Source organism: Pelodiscus sinensis, chromosome 4, assembly GCF_052426305.1.
Source record: "Pelodiscus sinensis isolate ZL-2025 chromosome 4, ASM5242630v1, whole genome shotgun sequence".
Taxonomy (NCBI): Eukaryota; Metazoa; Chordata; order Testudines; family Trionychidae; genus Pelodiscus; species Pelodiscus sinensis.
The window spans coordinates 109,322,261-109,346,313 of record NC_143055.1 but is presented as its reverse complement, the minus strand read 5'-3'; the positions used below and the strand labels follow the sequence as shown (position 1 = coordinate 109,346,313).

The 24,053-nt window shown below is 41.8% G+C and overlaps 1 long non-coding RNA gene across 1 annotated transcript; it reads left to right on the top strand.

The window, feature by feature from the left end:
* The first annotated feature begins 3,200 nt into the window (after positions 1 to 3,200).
* On the top strand, positions 3,201 to 8,853 carry LOC142829557 (uncharacterized). Its single transcript, XR_016349486.1, has 2 exons — positions 3,201 to 3,806; positions 8,356 to 8,853. It is a non-coding gene; the product is annotated as an uncharacterized LOC142829557 (long non-coding RNA).
* The last annotated feature ends 15,200 nt before the right edge of the window (positions 8,854 to 24,053 follow it).

Below are 24,053 nucleotides of genomic sequence, written 5' to 3'. Positions count from 1 at the left end.
TTCTCCATTGGAGACAAGGGTTTACATATCCACAGGTAGTTAGCCAATTTGTCTTCTAGGTCTGAAATTGTATGGACAAGCAGTTAACACTTGATCAGACCAAGGGCTATGCCCGAACCTTTGCAAGATTTTGTTCAAAAGGGGTAGCATCTTTTACAAATGCCAATTTCTCAGTCTTCTCTTTGGGAGCCTTCTTAAAAGACTGCTTACATTTAAACATTTTCTAGTATACCCAAACTCTTATTGGGACTAAAATAGCAATACCAATACCTCCTTTTTTTCCTTTCTGGAGGGCTACAATTTGAACTTTCTGATCTCAGGTAGTTTGCTGATCAAACTTAGCTATTACCTGCAAAGCTTCTTTGTGCTGCCAGCTAGGGCATTTGCATCACAAAGGAAATTACAACCTGTTGTGGCTCCTGGAGCTTTCACAGCATTTAATCTGTTTGCAGTTTTTACCCATTCTACAGTATACATGGCATGTCACAGGAAAATGTGCAATCTTTGTTTACACTACTTAGCCACATTAAACTTTGCATAGAGTGTAACTCTTTTCTTTATGCTCACAGTTTTCCTGTACTTTCATTAAACAACTTGGACTGAAAGTAAACCAAACCAGTTTGTTTTAAACCTACAAACAAGATTACTGGACCTTGAAAATTTATATTATTTATACTATGTATATTTACACACAGATACACATACATTCTCTCTGAACCTTTCTTACACTATTTCTACATAGCTGTACAACAATTACATTCTCTTTTTATTCATTGAGGTAGTTAAGTTCCAATAGAAACCTCTCCCTTTAGAGGTCTTTTAGCAGTCTCTCTAATCAAATGTACAGATTTGAGTCAAATTTGCCTGGATTATTTACAGACATTCCTTTGGAAAACGGGCCCATTTTTCCTTCAGAACGACTGTAAAGAAACCACAATTTCTATCTATACCATTTTAGCATTTGCACAACTACTAAATTCTCTCCATTCTCTGTAGAGTTAAATTCTCTGTGGATTTCTTTTCTTAAAACACTTTCTTATCTCTAAAAATAAAAAAAAAACTGGACTTGTTTCAGATATTACTCTTGTAAGTATTGTTTTAAGGATTTAGATTTCCAGTACATGTACTTACTGCCTTTTTCTCAGTTCTACCACAAGGCCTTCAATCTATCTGTTACCTGCCTGCTTGTCTGGGCCTGATCCTGTTTTCCTTGCTAAATGGAAAGTGGCTCTTTCCCACAGACTCAGGCTTTGTCCCATTCTTTAACTTGCAGGCAGTTCTATACTTACAGAACTATACCCACAACTCCTCAGGATTTCCCCAATCCTTTTCTAACATTTCCCTATCCCATTTTGGGTTGCCCCAACCTTCCTGAGCAAACCCTTTCTCTATACCACTAAAATCCATGTCTATCATGACAGACTTCATATTGCTGTATGTGAACCAGTAGCACAATCCTGCCGACTACGCCAATTCTGTCAGCCGACGGTCAGGGCAGTGAGTCCCTTATGACCGGCTGAAGTTCTTTTAAATTGTGCTTGGTTCTGTTACAGCAACTGAAGGAGTCAGGTTAAAGCTTAAACAGTTACTATTTTATTGTTACAGGGTAAACTTCGTTGTTAAATGCTACTGCTGTGTTACAGATAACACAGCCACTACAAAGGACAGGACAGAAATTAGACTAATAAGTCACTTACAGGTACCATGAAACCCTTTTGGTTCTCTGAGCTCTTATTAAATGCATGCAAAATAGACACCTAGCAGGTATATATTCTCACCCCTGCGTTCCAGACTTGGCGTGGCCAGCGTCTTTCTCTCAATCCCTCGGGAAGAAGTAGGGCGAGGTTGGGCGTCCCACAGACCTCGGGAGACAATCAATACCTGCCAGCAGGTATAGATGATTGGAGCTCCAATGGGGTAGGCTACTGAACACCTCTTTATACCCCTTGGGTCACGTAGGCTTCTTCCTGGTCTCAAGTGGCCAATTAGGAAAAATGGCTTTAAATGTCAAGTTTCCCAGGAAGGGTGCAAAGCACAATTCACACCTGGGAAAATGCAGACAATGGGCACCTCTGGTATGTGATGAGCGAAGGTTCCTCTCCTGGGACAGTGCAGGCATGTCAATTACTGGTACTAGCCATCAGGACGGCAGGAGGCCCCGGGTCATCAGCTAGCCCATTTACTGTCTGGTTTCTGTTTATGGTAGAGTCAGGGACAGGCAGCACACCTGCGTTCTCAGGGCATCAAAGGCTGACTGCCTTTCTCCTGCTCTGGGGGGGGGGAGGGGGCGGAAACCAAGATGGGGTTCGTGTCTGGCTACAGGGTGGGAGACAGGAAGTAGTCGGTAGAGGGAATCAGTAAGGGTCGGTAGAGGGAATCTGTAAGGGTATGTCTAGACTACATGCCTCCGTCAACGGAGCCATGTAGATTAGTTTACTAGACATAGAAAAATGACGCGGCAATTTAAATAATCGCTGCATCATTTACATAAAAATGGCTGCTGCCCTGTGCCGATCAGCTGTTTCGAGGCACAGCGTGGTAGTCTGGATGCTCCGCAGTCAACAACGGAAGCCTTGTCGACTGTCCCGGTAAACCTCATTCCACGAGGTATAATGGGGCGGTTGACAATGTCGACCGCAGAGTGTCCAGACTACTGCACTGTGCCACCAAACAGCTGATCGGCACAGCGCGGCAGCCATTTTTATGTAAATGAAGCAGCAATTATTTAAATTGCCGCTTCATTTTCCTATCTCTAGAAACCTAATCTACATGGCTCCATCGACGGAGCCATGTAGTCTAGACATACCCTAAGTATCTGAAGACTGGGTAGTTAAAATGACACAGATAACAATCAAAGTCGTTCGTTCCTGACAGAGAAATCTACACAAAGGGCTGTTTGCACCTTCATTGACTGTTGAATCACCCTGAACTTCAAAAAAGAGAACTTGAGATTGAAGTAGTAAGCAGAGTCTAACTTTGTTTCTAAAAACCAAATCAGGTTTTGTGGGTGCTGATAATACTAATGGCTTAATTCTGTCAGCATAAATGTATTTGATCGTAACTTTAGATTGCGCTTCCAGTCATTCTGGAGTGTAGAGGCGCCCACGTGGGATTCTGCAGACTCTGGGATTTTTGGATTAAGCTGCAATAAAGCATTCCTTCTAATTAAGTGTAATTCAGTATAATTAATCTGCCTGCAATACATTTACTTACCATGATCTCTCAGGTTACTCCAGGGAACAGTTTTACAGTGAACATGGCACCTATCTCTATCATAAATCACCACACATTAATAAACCAGTCTGCAAGTACAAAGGACTTCCCCCACACTTGTTCTAATCAAAACAAAGCTGTTGCCATATACACAATACATGCATGAATTCCACTCAGTCAATCCCCACACAAAATTGTGTACACAGCTCATTGTTGACATCATAGATATTTCACCACTGACAACCATTCTTGCTTTCCACCAGTCAAAAGGTTTGTAGTCTCACACTCAAGCCAATTCCTCTCTAGACCTGGAGACCCAACATCCTGGTTTCCCAGTTTTGCTCCATTTGGAAAGACAGTTCTAGTGCCTTGTTAAATGAAATAAAGGTTTTTTCCACAAGTTTGGTCATTAGCACTTGCCTAGATGCCCTTTTCTGTCACACTCTTGTTGCTGTACTTTTCTGCACCCGGGAGAGAGAAGTGCATAGACAAAAGGATAAAGGAAGGAAAAAGTGATGAATCTACTATACATCTGAGAGAGTCTGTGTTTTGTCTATCCATATGTCTGTCTGTTCCAGAATTCCTCCTAAATGGTAAGAGCTAGGACCACCAACTTCAAAACATGACTTCCTCTTATCATAACTTAAAGCAACGTAAGGTTTTAGTTGTGGCAGGAAAATGTGCCTAGAATGGTATTGTCTCTCATAAAACCATACAGAAAGGAGACAATCATCAGGCAGTTGAAAGGGGTTAGCTGGGGGTTCGCCCCTTCCCTCCCCACACACTGCTTCAGCCCTGAGCCTCCCTCCCCCCAGATTTGTACAAGGACATGGCTAGCTACATTGCCAGTGATTTTAGTTGAGCTTTGACTGGGCCAGGGCTCTGCCTGCGCTCACTGCTTTGCAGGATTAGATCCTGGCTTGTAGAATGAAGTGTGCAAAACAAGTCTTTAGTTGTGAATGTTTTTACAGCTATTTTCAACTAGTTAAATTGGCATACTTCTTCCGACTGCAGAGTAGTTTACACTTATTCGACGCAGCTGAAGACCTGACTGTCCAGCTAGGACGAGTACATTAAAAAAGTCAACATCTTTGTTGAAATAAAAAATGGAATGAGCTTTGCTTATGTTCAAGCACTGTGTGTGTTCACTATCCATGAATATTTATGCTCATGGGTTTACAAACAGGAATGTTTGTTGAAATAATTAATATGGAGACAATCTTAGAAAATGCTGCATTGGAAACCATGAGCATTTGCACCAAAACTATATTCCAAAAGTGATGTTCATTCACTTAGGAAGACAAAAAAGGATTAATAGCAGCTGGAACAGCAGTCCTGTGTTCACTCTCCACCTAGTCGGGTCTGTGTGTGTCTGATGGGAAGAAAAAGGAGGAAGTTAGGAGATTAAATTTGCTGTGGGAATCTCTTCCTCCAAGTCAGTGAGAGAATTAATCAGACTGAATTCTTTCATCAGACTGAATTCTTAGGGACTGCCCCCTCCACACACATGAAACCTTTGAGTGGGAGATAAGTCAAGGATAGTTTCTGCTAAGGAGCCTGGAACATCATCCATCCATACGGAACTATGCTGCCTGAGGTCAATGGGGAAGGTGCAGCTTGGGGAACAGCAATGAAGTACTGAGCTTCTGGCATAAATGGCTCTCAAAGAATGTTAAGACAGATTAGGAGGGTTACAATCCATTTAGAGAAGGAAAAAACCCAACTCCTAAGGCAGGGAGAAATGTTTGCAAACAAACATGAGTTTGCAATTCGGTTTCATGCCCTCCTTCTCCTCAGGATGCATCTGAATTCAAAATGATAGACTGACCTCGGAATGTGTGTCACTTAAGGTCCACTTATGTGACAGGGTTTGTACATATTCGTACATGATTTAAATTATTATTTTTTGTTTACAGTAGCACCTTAGTGTACTAAGTACTTTCCAGACATTCAGGAAGGGAATACCTTGACCCTGGAACTTTATAATCTAAGGACAGAGACATATCAAGGAAAGAGAATTTTGAGAGAGCGAGCGTGTGCGTATATTTAAGAATTAAGAGTCTGAGAACTCACTGTTCATAAATGATATTCTTTCTTCAAGCGATGATGGACTGACAGATCTACATTACATTCACTATTCCAATCTTCTGCCATACTGGCTTCTCTTTGCTGACAAGGGCATTCCAAGTCTAAAATAAACCATGATGAGAATGCAAATTATTTAACCTTCCTTATCATACACTTTAAAAAATAAGCTCAGAAAGCTGCCTTTTATACAGATGGAGTTTTCTGTTTGATATTTCATTATGTAATAAGGATCATTGTTATTGTCAAGGAGTAAACACAATGCTACAATATATGCAACTATAAATGAGAATCCTATTGTTTCTGGAAATTCTGTGGTTTTCTGCAAAAAGAGAAACTTAAATTTTAAGCATACTACTGTGTATGAACTCTGGGAAGCTCAATTGTAAACATAAAAGTTGCAGTTTCTATACTGGATTTGGAGATGGACGACAAACAAAACACTGCTGAACTGTATTAGAGCACACAAGAAAAGTCAGATTCTAACTACAGGATGATCAGTCAGGTTTTAGATCTATGTTTCAAGAGAGCTTTAGAAGACTCAAACTCACTGTGTCTCTCTACCAGTAGCTTTATTTGAACATCTCTGTGACGCTTGTGCTGAACTAAACTAGATAAAGGTTACTTACTGTTTTACACTTTAGAGAGTGATCGATGGCATGGCAGGCTTTCAACATCAACCTTAAAAACATTCAGCAATTACAAATTGTTTTCACTGTATAATGGGAAACGTGCTGAGTGTACAGGAGTGTTCTAGCTGCACATTGTCTGCTGGCCAAGAGCTAAGGAGAATTTTTTCCCTTGTGGTTTGCACCAAGAGTGGACACAATCTCAGCGGTGCCTTCCATTGACCTCACTTCCAAAACAAAATATTACGTAACTGTAAACTGAAGCTCAGCAGTCATGATGGGCCTTTTCTCCCTCTGACATTCACTGCACACAAGTGCAATGGGTAATATGGTTATGAGAGATTCCAGGAAATGCGTGCACATTCTCACATGTCTTGAAATGTTTGTTGCTGTTTTAATTATACATTGCTTCAGCTGATGCACAGGATAGGTGGGTGGGCTTTTTATTATTATTTTTTTAAAGTACAGTGGTAGTACTTCTGCTCCTTAAGTCTGATCAAAAACCAGAGAAAAGGATAAAACATGATAGAGATGAAGAAATAGCTCAACTCCTTTAATAGGCTCAAACACAAGTTGGGGGGGGGGGGGGGGAGGGAGGTTGATCTTTGCTTTAGTTTGGTTCCAAGTCACTGCAGACAGAACAGAAAAAATTATTTAAACACGTACCTACTTTTAACATTCAAATAGCTCCATTGACTTCAATTTGAGATTACTCACATGCTTAAAATTAAGCACATGCATAAATACCTTGCTGAATCAGGACTAAAGTGTGTAAAGCTGATTTCAAAACTCTAGCATTAGAATGTATTAAACTCCATTATTCTTAAAAACGTTACCTCCAGAATGAAGTCTGAAACAGATCTAAAGGGAGCACAAACCCTCAGAAGGTCTGTCAGGTATCATAAAAGACTAATAGTAAAGGAGATTGCATTAGGGGACTTCTTTTTACCTGCTTGGAGACTGCAGCAAGGGCAGTTTTCAGCACAGACTGGTTCATTCAGGGACAAGGTTCATTCTATTGTGCAGGTAGAACAGGTAGATACCTAGAGTTTCAAAATATTATGGGAAGCTAGAGGTTACTAATGATTATTGGAGTGACTGTATACTGCTAGCATTTTCCATTGAAACCACTGACAACTGGTACCATAAAAGTCCTGAGCTCTGTGGGGGCAGATTTTCATGCACTCATTGTGAACTATTGGGGCCAGATTTTCAAAAGATTTTGGGTCCTATTTAGGCATTTAAACAAGAGTCAGAGCTTCAAAAGTGCTTTGTTCAAACTGCTGAGCTCTTTGGAAAAATCTGGCATGTCGTGATTTCTGCTGCCGGAAAGGAGAACCAAAGCTGATTTATTCCCAACTGCACTTGTATGTTATTATTATTGTATTAACTAGCCTTCTAATGTTATTCTGGACTTGTTATGAGAGGAAAGGAAGTGGCAACATTGCCACAGCCTGCAGTTTTAAAGTCTTTTAAAAACACAGCCAGTGGTTAGTTGGAGGATCCCTGGTAATTTTTTTTCTCCTGGGACAGAAAATTACTTAAGAATTGGGCTGTATGGATGGAGGTAAAAGGAAAGACTGGACTGAACAGTAGGACTATACACACCTACATCAAATAAAAGTTGGACAATGTAGGTTGCAGTCATAAGTACAGAGAATTTGATACACTGGATCAGGTCACAAAACTATTTGCTGTCATTCTGCCTCCAAAAGTGGCCAAATACCTGAAAATTCAGAGTAAGCAAAAGTCCCCTGTGCAATGAAAATGACAAGCATACTCCAAACAAAAAAATGCAAGCCAGGGAAATTATTCCTTCTCCATCACCGGGGCAGTCAGTTTATAGGCTGAAGTACTATATTTGATTCTTTTTACTTGTATCATATACTGGTTACATGTGTCATTATTGGTCAAAATAATCAACTCCCTTTAAATTCAACCACAGTGCAATACAGCAGATATGCATTTCTCATCTCACATATTCTAAATTCTCTCTCCTTTGCCTCTGTAATATTTTAAAAACTAATTAGAACTTAATAAATAGGTTCCTTTGTAAACTGTAATTTTGAATTAATTAAAAATGTTATTTGTATTACTGTAGCAACCTGAGACCACAAGGAGAGATCAGGCCCTAATTTGCTGTGATTAGGGCATTCCATATTCTTTAGGATAATATGCTTATGAATATGACATAACTGAATATGCTTTATGTGAAATATAATTGGAAATGTTGTAATATACTGAATATAATTATTCCCTTGGTATGCATGTATCATTTTTATAGATCAGGTTAGTAACATTGAACTGAATATGCTTTATGTGAAATATAATTGGAAATGTTGTAATATACTGAATATAATTATTCCCTTGGTATGCATGTATCATTTTTATAGATCAGGTTAGTAACATTGAACTGTGTTACATACAGTGCTTTTGATGACTCCTACTGACTACACTTCAGAGCTGTGATGGCATTAGCAAGAGAAAATGGAGCCTGCAGACCTGAGCCTGGGAAGTATGGAGACAATGCCTTACAGAAACATGTGACCTTGTCACCTGATACTGGAATTCACCTTAAACTGTGTGTTTTTCCATGAGAAGCTGAGAAGGGGTCAAAATGAAACCAACAACTCCAGCCTTTTGCAAATCCTGTTTAAAGGTGGGGAGTGAGGTAATTAGTTCTCCCTGGCTACCCCACACAAGATGACTCCTGGAAACAACTAAGACTAAACTGGGGGAAGGAACAGGGCTCAGGCTGAAAGGATTTCTAGTTGTGAAGATTATCAAAACAACTTCTAGGGTGACATATTACATGTAACTAGTTTCTTCTGTATATTAATTTAGCTTGTGTGGGTTTTTTTGCTTAGTAACCTACTTTATTCTGTGTGCTATCTCTTATGACCATTTAAATTCTATTTTATGCTTACCGGTAATAAAATCACATTTGATTATTAATAACCCCTAAAGGGCGTGAGGCTCCGGTGGAGATGGGGATGAGGGGCTCAATATGCAGGCTGCCCTAGGGAAAGAGGACAGCCCCAGACCTCTCTCACTGTAGTAGCTTAGGGCCAGGTGAGAATTGTTTGTCCATGGCAGCTCCAGTGAACAAAGCCAGGAGAGAGGGACGTGTTCCTTGGTTGGGGGAGACAGATGCAGACAGACAGACAAACTCTCTCAAATATATAGTACATAGCTGCCCCTTTCTCCTCCCCTGCATCCTGCTGTCTTGCTGGTCCCTGTGATCATTACATAGTATAACTGTCCATGCTAGCAGAGTGCTCCCTTTTCATTTTATGAGAAATAGGCACATTCCAGGCACATCCTTTTGTTCTGGTATGATCAAACCCTGACCTTGCTTTAAGTTATGATAAGAGGAATCTGCATATCAAATTTAGTGGTCCTAGATCTTACCATTTAGGAAGAGTTCTTGAACAGACAAATACACTCACAGATGCACACTGTCAAATATATAGTAGATATATGTATATTAATACATATAGCCACATTTGGGTTAGGCAACTAAATCCCTAAGTATGTGTACGTATGCACACAGAAAATAAGTTTGAGAAATTCACTGCCAGCACTTTGATTAATTCAGAGCTCATCTGGCTCTGGATGCATGGACGGAAGTACCGCAAGACAGCACATGCACACATCTGTGAGTGGAGTGAGTGTGCATGTGTGAATGAGCGTGCACATGTGTGTGAGGCTGAGCATGTGTTTGTGCGTGCATGCACATGCATGCATACGTGTGTCTCCTGAATGTAGCAAGAAGAGTCAAGACTTAGAAGACAAAGCTTGAGGTTTTCTTTCCTTTTCTCTGAAGAGTACATCCAAAGATAACACACCCAAGAAGTGAAAGTTAATGCAAAATTGACATTCTGGCATTTACATTGTGATGAAAGGCAGGAAATGCATAAGTTAAGAGCACATTTAATAAATTCCTATTTCTCCTCCATGTTTCTATTATTATGCAACTGAGACAGTTTAATATGAAACTTTTATGTACAAACATATGACGTGTGGGCACTTAAACTTTTGGATTCCTTGCTTATTAGAAGAATATAAAGACAAATGCAACCCTACTGGAAGGGGAGGTGACAGCACAGGCTGCTATCTTAGGAATCTAATAACTCTTGAGAAGCCCCAGTCCATGAGGGTGGCCTATGTCTCTGTAACAAGTGATGAGCGAAGTCTGAAGCACGGACATGAGTTTCAATTATTCTATCTTTCCAGGAAGAAGTACTGAGAGAATAACTCCTTGCTGCCTTCAATTGCCTCCCACACCCCCACAGTTCTCCATCTATCATTGGAAGACTCCTCTTGATGATACATTATGAAAGTAATGCTTTTCAGAGTGGAATTTTCCACCTCTCTCCTCCCACCTCATACAACAGCAATCTCATGTCACTACTCAAAGGAAGAGACAGACACAAACGATACATAATCATCCCTCCCTCAAAACCCACACATTTTCAGGGAAAGAGAACACATGGGAAGGGAATGATTCTCAAAGCTTGTGAAAGAGGGGAAAGGAAGAGGATAGAAGCTGCAGCAAAATAAGGGTGAAAAGGCAGAGGAGGGCTGGGCAGGCATTAGATTTAATATGTCAGAGGAAATCTGGCAAGTGTTTAATAGACTGTGTACTTGCAGTACAAAGAAGCTCTGTGGAAACAGTGCAAAGTAGACAGGAAAAATTAGAATGACCTGTGTAGATGAAGGAGACAGTGCAGTTTATTACAAGAGTTTTACTCCAATGTCTGCTACTGCTGTGTTACCAAGTCACTTCAGCTCTCCTTGTGGCTCAATTTACCTGCATGTGCAAAATGGGGATAATTCTTATCTGTCTCTGTAAAGCACTTTGAAATTCTTGGATGAAAAAGCACCAGAAAAGTGTAAATTGTTATGGGTAAATTTAAAACCCTGCAATGGAGGAATTTCTAGAGACACAACATCCTTGAAAGGGCTCAGTTCCTCTGGGATCTTCCATTTGACTAGACAGTTCTTAACCCCCTTTTCAAGGAAACCATTTGTTAGCTCTGATCCAGCAACTGCTACTAAAATCTCAATACTACTGCCCTAATCATCTGGAGAAATGACAATATTTTCTTTTGTTTAGAATAGGATACATGATAGTGGTCTTAATCAATGTAGAGTTATAACCGCATAATTATCTGGCTCTGCTATGAGGACTGTATTCCTCAGAGTCAGTAAGTTACACCAGCTCTCATTTTCATTCAATGAATGAGGTTTGTAGAAACAACTTTGCTGGAACCAGAATTTTGAAGTGCCAGAAACATAATGGGATCATTAAAGCTTCAAACAATTAAAAGGGAAAAATATTCAGAGTGGGGAACACTGCTGAGGGCAGCTCAGATCCAAGAAAGCAATGGCTAGAAAACTAACCCTTCTCAAATACTTCATGTACACTAATAATGTGTTCCTGAATCTTCAGATATTTAAAATAAGAAACGTAACTATCAACCATTACACATCAGAAAAAAAGGTTTTTCATGCTACTTGTGTGTTTAGTGCTGTCAGATTTAGATATTAAACCCAAAAGCAAAGTAAACACCTCCCTACAGAACTGCCTGAAAATAGGTGTAACAAACTTATTTTGGAGTCAGTTTGCTGTGATATCAGATAAATAAATATTAAAGACAAAAACCTGTTGCCGACAGCCACTGTGGGCCCTCAAGCAAGGTGTATGTGGGAGGCCAGCTTCTCATCTCTGGAAGAGGTGGTGTCTTGGTTGGAGGGGGCAAGGCTGGGGCAGCCAGCTCTCAGTGCCATAGCACATTTCCTCCCCCCCAACCTCAGAGCTGCTTGGAGTGCACAGCATGGTGCTCGGGCAGTGATTTAAAGGGTCCAGGGGGTTCTAGCCACTGTAGTAGCAGCTAGGATGCTCAAACTCCTTTGAATCACTGGGCCTCAGGGCATCTGTCCCCTTCACTCCCTTTCACCCGATCCCTGACCGTGGGCCTGAGAGACAGCTGATGGAACATGTTGGGAAAACGTGGAACAGGTACATGGACCCTACCTATGCTGGTCAAGTACATGCATTTTGTAAAGTCTGGAGGCTAAGACAACCAGAATAACCTCTACAATAACTGCAACATATCACTTACTACACTATTTAAAAACACTAAGTATAAGAGAAATGGATCCAAGTCTCAAAGTCTGGATGCTGATCTTAACTCTCCCAATGTTTACAACACATTCAGGTCCATTCAGATTTGGTTCTAGTACATCTCTGGTAAAATACAAGATTTGCTGTACCCTAACTCCTCCTGTTAATACATAAAGGAGAGGAGGTGAAAACAGACATGCACCAAAAATGTGTAGCTTCCCACTTGTTAAGTTATTGGCATCATGGTGGCAACTACAGGCCCCAGTTGAGATGAAGACACCCATGTACTTGTCTCTGTATGTATACACAATATGCATCTCTTTGCTCTAATGAGCTTATAAGGGACAGAAAAGAAATACAATTACCCCCATTTTACAGATGAGAAACTGAGGCACATATAAAATAAACGACTGATACAAGGTCAAAGAAGCCTGTGGCAGACCTGGGAATTGAGCATTCTTTCATCAGAAAATGCCAGTTTGTCACAATGACACTTTGGCTCAGAATAGATTTTTTTTGGGTCAAAAACAGAAAGTCAGAAAAATCTCCGACCCAGAATAGTGAATAGCCTGGTTAGAACACATACCTAGCACACAAATAGGTAGGTTCTAGTACCTGCTCTCAATCAGGTCTCTGATGTACCAAGCAAGTGCCCCAACAACTGGGCTACAGAGCCAATCTCTCTCTCTCTCCTGTTGGAACAGTTCCACTTTATATAAATTATTAAATATTAATTGGGCTAAAAGGCGAGTTCCCTAATCATCAGGGCTTTGGTTATTCTGGAGGGTCTCCCCCTTTCTCTCATTTTTTAAATGAAATATTTCAAAAGGTCTCATTTTCATTTGAATGCAGAACAAAAAAATTCTGAAACCTCAACATTTTTCATGAAACAGAATTCTTGTTTTCTAGCCAACACCCCGCTTAAGCCACAGAACTCGAATCAAACCATGCTGGCTAGAAGCATATTCAAATACGATTGTTGCAGGACCTTAGTACAATTTCTAGGGCCATTGTGAAGAGAGGTATTTATTTATTCGGGAAAAAACCACAATAGTCAAACAATGCTATCAGCTAGGCTCCTCTATAATATGTAATGTGTTTTTTTAATATGGTTCCAACACAATCAAACTACTCTGGTTACGGATGTCATGAGAGAATTCTGCTAGCCCTCTCTTGTGTTTAGACATGCTTGGAGCTAGCACAGTTCTGATCCCAACGTGGACAAGAAATGACAAACTGTAGTTGCTTTTTAAGAGCAGAAACCAAGCAAATTATATAGACATTCAGGGCTATTTCTCATATTTCCTGCAATGCAAACCATAAGGCTACTTTGAAGTTCTAAAAGAGAGAGCGGGGAAAGAAAATACAATAAAAGGATCTTTTTTTAAAAAATACTTACAAAGACAATTTCTGCCTTGGAATATTTCTGTAGATGGCATGGCAAAGTTCTGGCCGTGTGCTGTGGGTCTCACACTACTGGCGGATAATATTAGCCTCAGAGACTCACGTGGTCCTATACATAACCCCTTTCTCTTTACAGGAAGCAGGGTCCAAAGCTTAGTGAGCCATATCCATCACAGGCTAGTCCATAGTTTTGGGGTGACAACCCCTTGATAGGCCTGGTCTCCCTTCTTGGGACAGGCTCTTTGTTGGCAGGGGGGAAGGTTTGGGAGGAAGCCGGGCCTGCCTACTACTCCAGGGACTCTAAAGAAGCAGCAGCAGTCAAGGTTGTTTTCCTTCTGACTTGGCAGCTTTTTCCCTGGGCCACTTCCCCAAACAACCCCCTCCCAAAATATCTCCCTCTGGTAGCTGTTAACCAACTCTCACATGGCTTCTTCTTGTTCCTTCCTTTCTCCTTCCAGTCCATCATTCTTCCCCCCCTTGCCTGGAGGAGTCCTTTTAAAGCAGGACCCCAGGCCTTAATTAGCTGCAGGTGTGGAGTGACTTGCCTGAGGGAGCAATCTAGTTAATTAGCCCCTGGTGTTTTCCTGCCTTGGTTTTATTGCAGCAGGCTCTAGTAGTTCACTCCAGAATGAGAAAACTACCTATCAAGCGTCCTGTATATCTGCCTTTCACCAGAGTGTGGCAGGCTGCTGGCTTAGGTCTGTCACAATGGTCACTGGCAAAGCTATGTAAATAAAGCTACATTTCATATTTATTTTTACAGTATGTGCTAATCTAAATTAACGTTAGACTAAAATTAAACTCAATACTACCAGTATTTTAAACTGCAGGAAGGGGGGGCTATGAGGAGTCTGGGGTGGAGTGGGAGGGATACGTCCCTCAGCGCCGCAGGACCAACCCGGCAGCACCCCAGCTGCTCTGCCCCGGGCTTCCCGGAGTCAGCCGCCGGTCAGTTTCAGCAGTGGCTAACTTGGGGAAGTCTGGGGCAGAGCAACTGGGGTGCTGCCAGGTTGGTCCCGCAGCATCTAGGGGCGGGGGGCGCTATGGGACCAACCCGGCAGCACCCCAGCTGCTCTGCCCCCAGCTTCCCCGAGTCAGCTGCTGGTCAGTTTCAGCAGCGGCTGAATCGGGGAAGCCGGGGGAAGAGCAGCTCCAATTGTCCGGCTTTGTTGTAAGAATTGCTCAAAGTGCAACATCATTTTTGGGCAACCACCTGTAGTACCTTCCCATCAAAGGAGGCTTCTGTTTCTCACTGCAAGCCCACCTAGTAGTTTTTCATGAAGTTGCTGGCAGGTAGAGGTGGCTACTCTCCATGAGGCAGGTAGAGGTCTTGGGGAACGGGCCTTGAAACAGCTCCTAAGCAGGGTTTTCAGAGCACTCATGACAACTAAGGTGTGCCACTTCTTTGTTGCAGCTTCAAACAGAGTGAATGAAGGATGACTTCTTAGTAAGTATAGAAGGGAAGAAAAGAGTTCTCAGCACCACCACATTGTAGAATACACATTGAGTTCTTGCACAGACAACATGGCCAGCTCTTATCCCTATTTAGCAGATGTCATAGCGACCAGAAAACACGTTTTTATGGACAGGTAAGAAGCAAACACTGAAGTGAGGGGCTAGAAGAGATAATCTATTAGATTGCTCAGAATCAGTGATGGATCCCATTCAGCTAGTCTGGCAGTTCATAGAAATGTGGAGATTTGGGGATTGTATTGCATAAATCCAGACACCATGGAAAGGATGCTTCTGAGAGCAGAAACTTGATATGGTGCTAAACTGATGGCCTTTTCTATGCCTTCCAGGAGAAAGTCCAAAAGGGTAAATCCCAGATTCCTGGCATCCACACCATGCTCTTGGCACCAGACTCTGAACCTGGACCAGATGCATGAGAACCTGGGGACTAAAACCAGGATCTGCAGACCCTGGCGGCTAATATTCCCATCTGGAACCCATGCAAAGGCACAGCCAGGAGGCACAATGGAAAGTAGACACTGAAGGAAGCACCATTCATGTTATCCAGAATGACAGTCTTCTGTGGCCTTTCAATTGGCCAAATGCCCCTGCTTAGCTCTTGGGGTTGGGCTCCAGGAAGTCGTCTGAGCAACCACACAGACTGGCCTAATGCAATACACAGACTTCACCTCATCTGTTGATCTCTAATCTCTGCCTCCAGCCTAACTTCAACTCCAGTTCCTGCCTCTTAATTCTAACCTGGTATCGTCTACGATCTCTCATCTCGGAAACTGGCCTTACTGACCCCGATTCTTGATTACAGGACTTTACGATTCCTCCAACTCTGGACCAGTGATTTCCATCCCTGATGGGCAGACCTCTGCCCAGCTATGACCACTACTCAAGACTGCCTATGGCTTGGTCGCTTACAGGATATACCTTTAAAGTCATGGCTCTCCTGGAAGCTAGAAAATTCTTGATTATGTGGAAAGACTGACCTAAGCTTTGCTAAAATTTTTCTTTCACTAAGCTGAAGCTGGTTTGAGTCTAGTTTAGTGTTTCACTAAAAAAAATAAAGTTTAAAAAAATAAGTACCCCGCTTAAAAAAATTATAAGTACTCCCAACACCTACAGTTTTCAGACACACAAAATTGTTTTTTACCATTGTAACACATTTGTTTAAGCAATTTAACCGTAGCCAGGTGGGCAATGAACATTTTGGATATAAAAAGTACAAACAATAAAGTGTTGTAAAACTTGAAGAAAACTGAATTTTTGTTTAAAATTTCAGTTGTGTTGATGTACCCCCAGAGTTCTCTCGAGTACTCCTAAGGGTATTGTACCACTGGTTGAGAAACACTGGTCTAGATGGAGAAAGAGGCATTGCAAGAGGATCTCCGTATTAACTGTAGTGGAGACTACTGTCAGGCCTATCAGGCTGGAAAACCAGGTCTCTTTGGCCAATAGGGAGTTATCAATATGACTATCTATCTCCCGCTCCCTTATTTTCTGAATCACTTTCCCCAGGAAAGATGAAAACACAAAGTGGGTCCGGGTCCATCTGTGCCATGGAGTCGGAATCTCCCTTGAGATGTACCTTGGCTTCTTTGTATTCTTGCAGCTTGTATACAGAATTGGCTGAAAAAATAAATGTCCTCAAAAGCAGACTGAAGACCTGATCCAGGCACTACTCCAGATTGTTGAACTTGCACCTGTTGAACCAGTCCATCTTCCAGTACTGTTCCCCTTTCATATGTCTCTCTCAGAGATGGGAGAGACTGCTCTGACATTTCATTATTTCCTACCTTATGCGTGTAGCTATGGGGTCCTTGGCCCTACTTGGTTGTTTATGTAAGTGACTGTGGCGGTGTTGTGTGACTGAACTGGGATGTGTTTTCCCTTCAGGGAGATCCAGAACTGTGATACAATGGTGTGCAACCTTGTTTGAGAATTTTAAAGTTCACAGTCATCGAAGAAGTTACGAGCTTCAATGCTCTAAGTTTCAAAAGATTTATGTTTTCTCTCAGCTCCAGGTTCCCCAGGTTCACATAAGTAGCATGGACAAGAAGATCTGGAAGGCATAGGGGCAATCCTTCGCGGATATTCTCATGCTGTAGCTCTCAGCTAGGTGTATGCATACCCCTGGGGATATGCAGAGGTGTTCAAGGGGGTATATCAACTTATCTAGAGCAACTCTCCTATAGCCTTCTGGCTGCCCTCTCTCTCTATAAATTAGATATTTACCTAATTTAACAACAGGCTACATAAAAAGCATTAACAAAGTCAATACAAAATAAAATTTAATATAAATGAGAGAGTAAGCAATTTTCAGTAATTTTTCAATGCCGTGACACTTTTGTATTTTCATGTCCAGTACTGTAAGCAAATAGTCTTTAAAGTGAAGTGAAGCTTGGGGGTATGGTAAGGTTGAGAACCACAGTTCCCATGGATAGTCTACATCTCTAGGGGCCTGGATGCCTGGATTTGGACTTGTACTTGGTCTTCTATAAGTTCCAGGGAGTGATTCCAGAAGAAACATTTGAAGGCACCTTTTGTGCAATTTTCCCTACACAGGGATTGCTATACTTGACCCTATAAGGCCCATAAGTTGAAGACACTGTGCTACTGCAGGACTTCCACAGGTGACATGTTCCTGGATCTTCTAAAACCCATTGAGTAATGGATAGATGTTTTTTATTTATGTCTACTCCTAGAAAGATGATGGTTGAAAGACTCAGGAAACTCTTTTTATCATTGAAGACGAAGCCTTATGCTTTCAGGAGGTCCAGAGTCCAAGCTGCAGCTTTGTGCCCCACAGCCTCGGATAGGGCTCTTCTTGAGACAGAGGTGGATATCCGTTCTAATACTCCTGTATCCAGAAAATGAGAAATCTTGTTTTGGCTTAGCTCACATTTTCTGGGACTGTGGAGCTGTCAGCCGACGGTCAGGGCAGTGAGTCCCTTATGACCGGATGAAGTTCTTTTAAATTGTGCTTGGTTCTGTTACAGCAACTGAAGGAGTCAGGTTAAAGCTTAAACAGTTACTATTTTATTGTTACAGGGTAAACTTCGTTGTTAAATGCTACTGCTGTGTTACAGATAACACAGCCACTACAAAGGACAGGACAGAAATTAGACTAAGAAGTCACTTACAGGTACCATGAAACCCTTTTGGTTCTCTGAGCTCTTATTAAATGCATGCAAAATAGACACCTAGCAGGTATATATTCTCACCCCTGCGTTCCAGACTTGGCGTGGCCAGCGTCTTTCTCTCAATCCCTCGGGAAGAAGTAGGGCGAGGTTGGGCGTCCCACAGACCTCGGGAGACAATCAATCAATCAATACCTGCCAGCAGGTATAGATGATTGGAGCTCCAATGGGGTAGGCTACTGAACACCTCTTTTTACCCCTTGGGTCACGTAGGCTTCTTCCTGGTCTCAAGTGGCCAATTAGGAAAAATGGCTTTAAATGCCAAGTTTCCCACGAAGGGTGCAAAGCACAATTCACACCTGGGAAAATGCAGACAATGGGCACCTCTGGTATGTGATGGGCGAAGATTCCTCTCCTGGGACAGTGCAGGCGTGTCAATTACTGGTACTAGCCATCAGGACGGCGGGAGGCCCCGGGTCATCAGCTAGCCCATTTACTGTCTGGTTTCTGTTTATGGTAGAGTCAGGGACAGGCAGCACACCTGCGTTCCCAGGGCATCAAAGGCTGACTGCCTATCTCTTGCTCTCGGGGGGGGGGGAGGGCAGAAACCAAGATGGGGTTCGTGTCTGGCTACAGGAGCCCTCAGCTGAAGGGAGTATTCCTGGCTCAGTACCTCTTTCACTCAAGCGTCCATTGTGGGATTGAGCCCAGACCTCCCAACAACCAAGTTATCACCCTAAACACCGGTGGTCTCAAAAAATAAATTATGCCAAGTTCCTATTCTGTAGCTCTAAGACTTTATTCCCCGATCCATCAAACTGGCACCTTTCACCAGCACTAATATCACAAAGACTTCTTTTTAAGAGGAGGTTGTGTCAGACCCCATGTCTGCCTAAAAAGGTTTTGGTCCCCTCCGTCAGACTACTGTAGTCAATAACTTATAAGACAATCACTGAAGCTGGCTCTCTAACTTCTGGCTACGATCATCCCATTTAACAAGATTACAGCATAAATCCATGTGTTTATGTACTTTATCTTTTCCCTCAGGCAGGTTACTGTGTCCTGGGCATCATTATGTATCAGTTCATCATGGAATATGGCTGCTGAAGTGTATAATATATTTTAAATCCTGAAATAAAATAGTTGAATTATAAGTGTGACTGAGGTCATCCTGTAGTAACAACAGGAGAGCACAACAGGTTCATTTAGAACAAACCCATCACAGCGATTTACAGTGTTATTAAAGCATGTTTTGGAAGGAGGCCAAAAGCTTTGCAAGCAATATATTATATCTCATCTAAACTCATCCACTGCATGACACCAAAAATACAATGTAATCACTGTAAAGAGATCCCTCCATTTTGCCAGTTATATTTTTTAAACTGTGTTTAATAGATTTTGGATTATTTCACACTGACAGCTGGGATAGCCCTCTGCAATATTAACTTTTGTTCAGTAATGTTATTATGATAGGACTAGATGGGTTTGTTAAGATAATTACAGTAAACTTCCGATAATCCGGCACCTTTAGGACCCAGGGGGTGCCAGATTATCGGATATGCCGGACTATGAGGGGGGTATGAAGGGACTGGGGTAAAGTTGGGGGGATGCGCCCTTCGGTGCTGCGGGACCAACCCGGCAGCACCCCAGCTGCTCTGCCCCAGACTTCCCCAAGTCAGCCGCTGCTGAAACTGACCAGTGGCTGACTCTGGGAAGCCTGGGGCACAGCACACACTGCCTTGGGCTTCTCGGAGTCAGCCGCTGGTCTGTTTCAGCAGCTGCTGACTTGGGGAAGTCTGGGGCAGAGCAGCTGGGGTGCTGCTGAGTTGGTCCCGCAGTGCCGAGGAGCAATGCTACGGGACCAACCTGGCAGCACCCCAGCTGCTCTGCCCCCGGCTTCCCGAGTCAGCCGCTGGTCAGTTTCAGCAGCGGCTGAATTGGGGAAGCCGGGGGCAGAGCAGCTCCAATTGTCTGGCTGACCGGAGCACTTCCAGATTCCAGATGGTGCAGGACCATTGGATGCCGGACCACTGGAGTTTTACTGTAATAGAATACAGATTTAGCTATCCTACTGACATTACAGTACCATCAGGGCACCATTCACCACAAAATTAATAGCCTAACACTTACCTGGGAGACTATATAGATTTCTTCCAAAATATAGTCATCTTTAACATCAATTTGCTTCTCAAACTGCAAATCAAAGGGACGATGATGCTAGCATCAGAAAGGTAGACTATTCACAGAGCCTTGTATTGAGCAGCACACTATTAAGTTCCTTAAGTACCTCTATTGACTTTCACTAGAAGACCTAGATTAATAAACAGGTTTATATTTTATATTTCTAACCTCACATACAAGAATGATACTGCACACAAATAGAACATTCTCAGATGGGTAGCCCTGTTAGTCTGTATCTGCAAACACAATGAGGAATCCTGTGACTCATTAGAGAATAACGGATTTATAAGGGCATAAACTTTTGTGAGTAAAACCCACTTCATCAGATGAAGTGGAGTGGAGTTTACAGAGGCAATTGTATATTTAAGGACAACAAAAGAAAGAGGATTCTTGTGTAAATGAGGCTAATTTAATTTTGTTGACTTTATATATATCCCCGTGCCTCTATTAGTCTGTAAAGTGCCACAGGACAAATAGAACGAACATACAGTATTTCCTCATTTAATACTATAGATGCGTTTCTGAAAATGTTTGTGCAGCCTATGGGGGCGCCTGATGTGGTACCCCTTACCACTTAAATCAGGCACCCCCCATAGGTTGGTGCCCCGGGCTGCTGCCTGGCTAGCCCCCCACTTAATCCGGCCCTGGCCTGGAATAACATTTTATTCAACAGGCCCTCTGCTTTTACTCTGTGGTTAAAATTATACCAATTTGAGCCTTCAAAATGTGACAATGGTTTGAGAATTGTGATGCCAGTTGTGTAGATACTAAAAGCTTTTTAGAATCTTCTCTTCTGTATACCTCCTCAGCTTCTCTTTGTTTCCCATTCATTCTCTATTTCCTCTTCTAGCTGATCCTTTAACTTTGGCCATATTCTTTTGTTGCAGAATGTGATTTGTCTTGTTTACTACTTTACTACTGTCTTGTTGTTGAAAAAACTGAAGAAGAGAATCCAGCAAGTCTCCATATATATGTTGGAGTCATTCTTTCAGAAAGCGTCTCACCTCCATTCTAGTCCTGACTCATCCACAGTTGTATCTTTGAAAAACTGTTAATATTCTTCTATGTCATCCATCAGTGATTTTATTTCCTCTGTTAAGAAGCTGCAGCACAGTATGTGCGTATACAGCTGGTCTAACTTTCAGGTATAGGTTGAACCTCTCTAGTCCGGCACCCAAGGGACCTCATTGGTGCTGAACCAGAGAATTTGCTGAACCACGGGAGGTTGTCTAGCAGTGTTAACAACGCTTAGACTGCCTACTGTGCTCTCAGAAGACTTTTAGAGGTAAATGAGAGCTACATAACACAGGACAATGAGAGGCAGCATTGGTGTCTGTAAGCAAACTTTATAGACTGAGGGAAACTTGGCCACTCTCAAGTAACGGACATCTCGCTAACTGAAAATCATGCTGTACCACGGATGTTGCTGGACCAGAGAGGTTCAACTTGTGTCATACATATCCTCTACTTTGCATGATGATTGCTTTCTTTAGTTTTATTTTGATTTTCTCAAAAGGTAATTATTTTTTTTTATCAGCACCTATAAAAAGTCTGGCATCCAAGAGTGATCATCTCCACTATCTAACTAATAGCAACAGCATCGTGCTGTTCCTGGGTGAAGCCATCATTTGATCTCCAGGTCAGCTTCTGGCTTTCCTCATGTGGAAAGTACAAACCCAGTGCAAAGACTGCTTAGGATACAGAGTTCAACGAAACATTCAATACTGTCATCTATGTCAGGATGCCACATTGTCCATAATGTATTCATAACTAGTACTATCACCACCAGCCTGTGCATTTTAATCTTCCATGAGACAATGACATTTACAGATCTTCTCAAGGAGGTTCTGCAAACTTTCAGAGGAACTGTCATTGAACTCTTCTTTTTACTCATTCCTTGCTCAACAATAAGCTTATATATTCCCAATGGACATCAACCTTTCTTCTAGCATACAAAACGATCACACCTTCCTGCAATATCTTGCCTCATTCAGTTTACCTCTTCTTATTCAATCCATGTATCCATAAGCCGCATTTTTATTTCTCTGATACAAGTTATCATTCTACCTGTGTTCCAAAGTGATCTAACATTCTAAGATCCATTTTTTTATCTTAACCTTAACAGCATTTCAGATGAAGAACTTCCTTGCAGCTTTGATATTCCATCATCACAGTTTCAGCTGCACTGCTGTTTGGCCAGTGCTATCTTGTCTGTTGTTCAAGAGATTGTGGTTCTCTGCAGTTGATGTCTATATTGTTAAATCTGTGGTAGACTTGTCTCTGTATTGTTTCCATAATAGGAAGTATTGTTACATAGAAAGTTTGTTAGCCTGATTCACATTTCCTTAAAAGGAAGACTGGTGGACTGCCTTTAGTCCGGCTCCAACTTTTTAAATTCTGCTTCCACAAGCCCAAATCTCAGGGTCATGCCAGGCTCGCACCACATGAAGGTGTAGTTCTTGGGGGAAAAATAATTAAGGTCTGCATCTGCCTTGAGGTGAGTGGCACATAATAGTCATTTGTGGCTACTCCTTAGATGAGTATGGACCATCCTGAATTGGCAGCATTGGACAGGACCAGAGAATCAGAGGAATGTGCCTGAGGAAGGGACAAAAAGGAAAGGAAGGGCCCAGCTAAGCATAAAGTTAGGAGGCTGGCCCAATATGTAAGAACAAACTGCTTTTGATCAAGAAACTCAGTGCACAAATACCTTTGGGTGCCAGAAAAAAAAATCACTGGAAGGGAATATAATGAAAATATCAGTGGATGGTGCTTGGTGGGTTTTGGGGCTGAGGATGATGAACTGGCAGAAGAGCAATTATATATAGCCTGAAAAGGTCAACGGGGAATTGGACTGCTAGAGGAAAGGCATAGCCAATGTCTTCTTTCTACTGCTTTCACTAGACAACCTGGCATACTTCCATGCCAACAGCAGGACTTCCCAGCAGTGCCAGAACTGGTGGAATAGAAGTAGTGTGAAAAAAATCAATGACCAAAACACATCTACTGTTCTTTTTTTTCCTCCAAACAACATAATAATAGCATTTCATGGCAAGAATAAATTACCAAACAATTACAAGCATCTCATGTTTCTAGGAGGAAAAAACAATCAAATTTTGTCAGTGTTAGAAATGACATAACATAATCCATACATACACAGATTTTCATGCAGATGACAAGACCCATTGTGTGTGGTAGTACTTTTTTATTATAACAAATAATTATCTAAGACATCAATAAAAGTGGAGTCTAGAAAGGATGTGCAATTCCTTTCTTTAAAATGTCCAAAGTTTGCTATATATTCATTCCCTCTGTTCAGCCTTTTAAAATGTCAATGACTGAAAGTAATAAGTAGTGCTACATATTTTAGCTTGGAATCTGGTCCAGTTTAAGTTATGCAGATCTTAAAGCAGAGAATATAACATTTCTATTTGCTCCAGAATAATTAGATGTTGCTCAGTGATTCTAGACATCTCCTGGTTTTGCACCTCTCTTTCTTTTTTTGAGGGGTAGGGAGTGAGACATCTCTCCATGTAAACATTTACCATAAATATGAACTTGCAGTACAAGCTATCACCCAACAGCAATCCTTTGATTAAGCTCCCTTTCAAAAACCTGCCATTAATAGAAAAGACTGAAAAGGTTATAATTACTAAGGGTGCATCTAGACTGCAGAGTTTTTTCAGAAAAATGTCCGTTTTTCCGAAAACACTTAACTAGTGTCCACACTGCTACTGCGTTTTTTTGAAGAAAACTGAAAGAAAGCAGGGTTTTTTCTGATACTGGTAAACCTCATTCTACGAGGAAGAA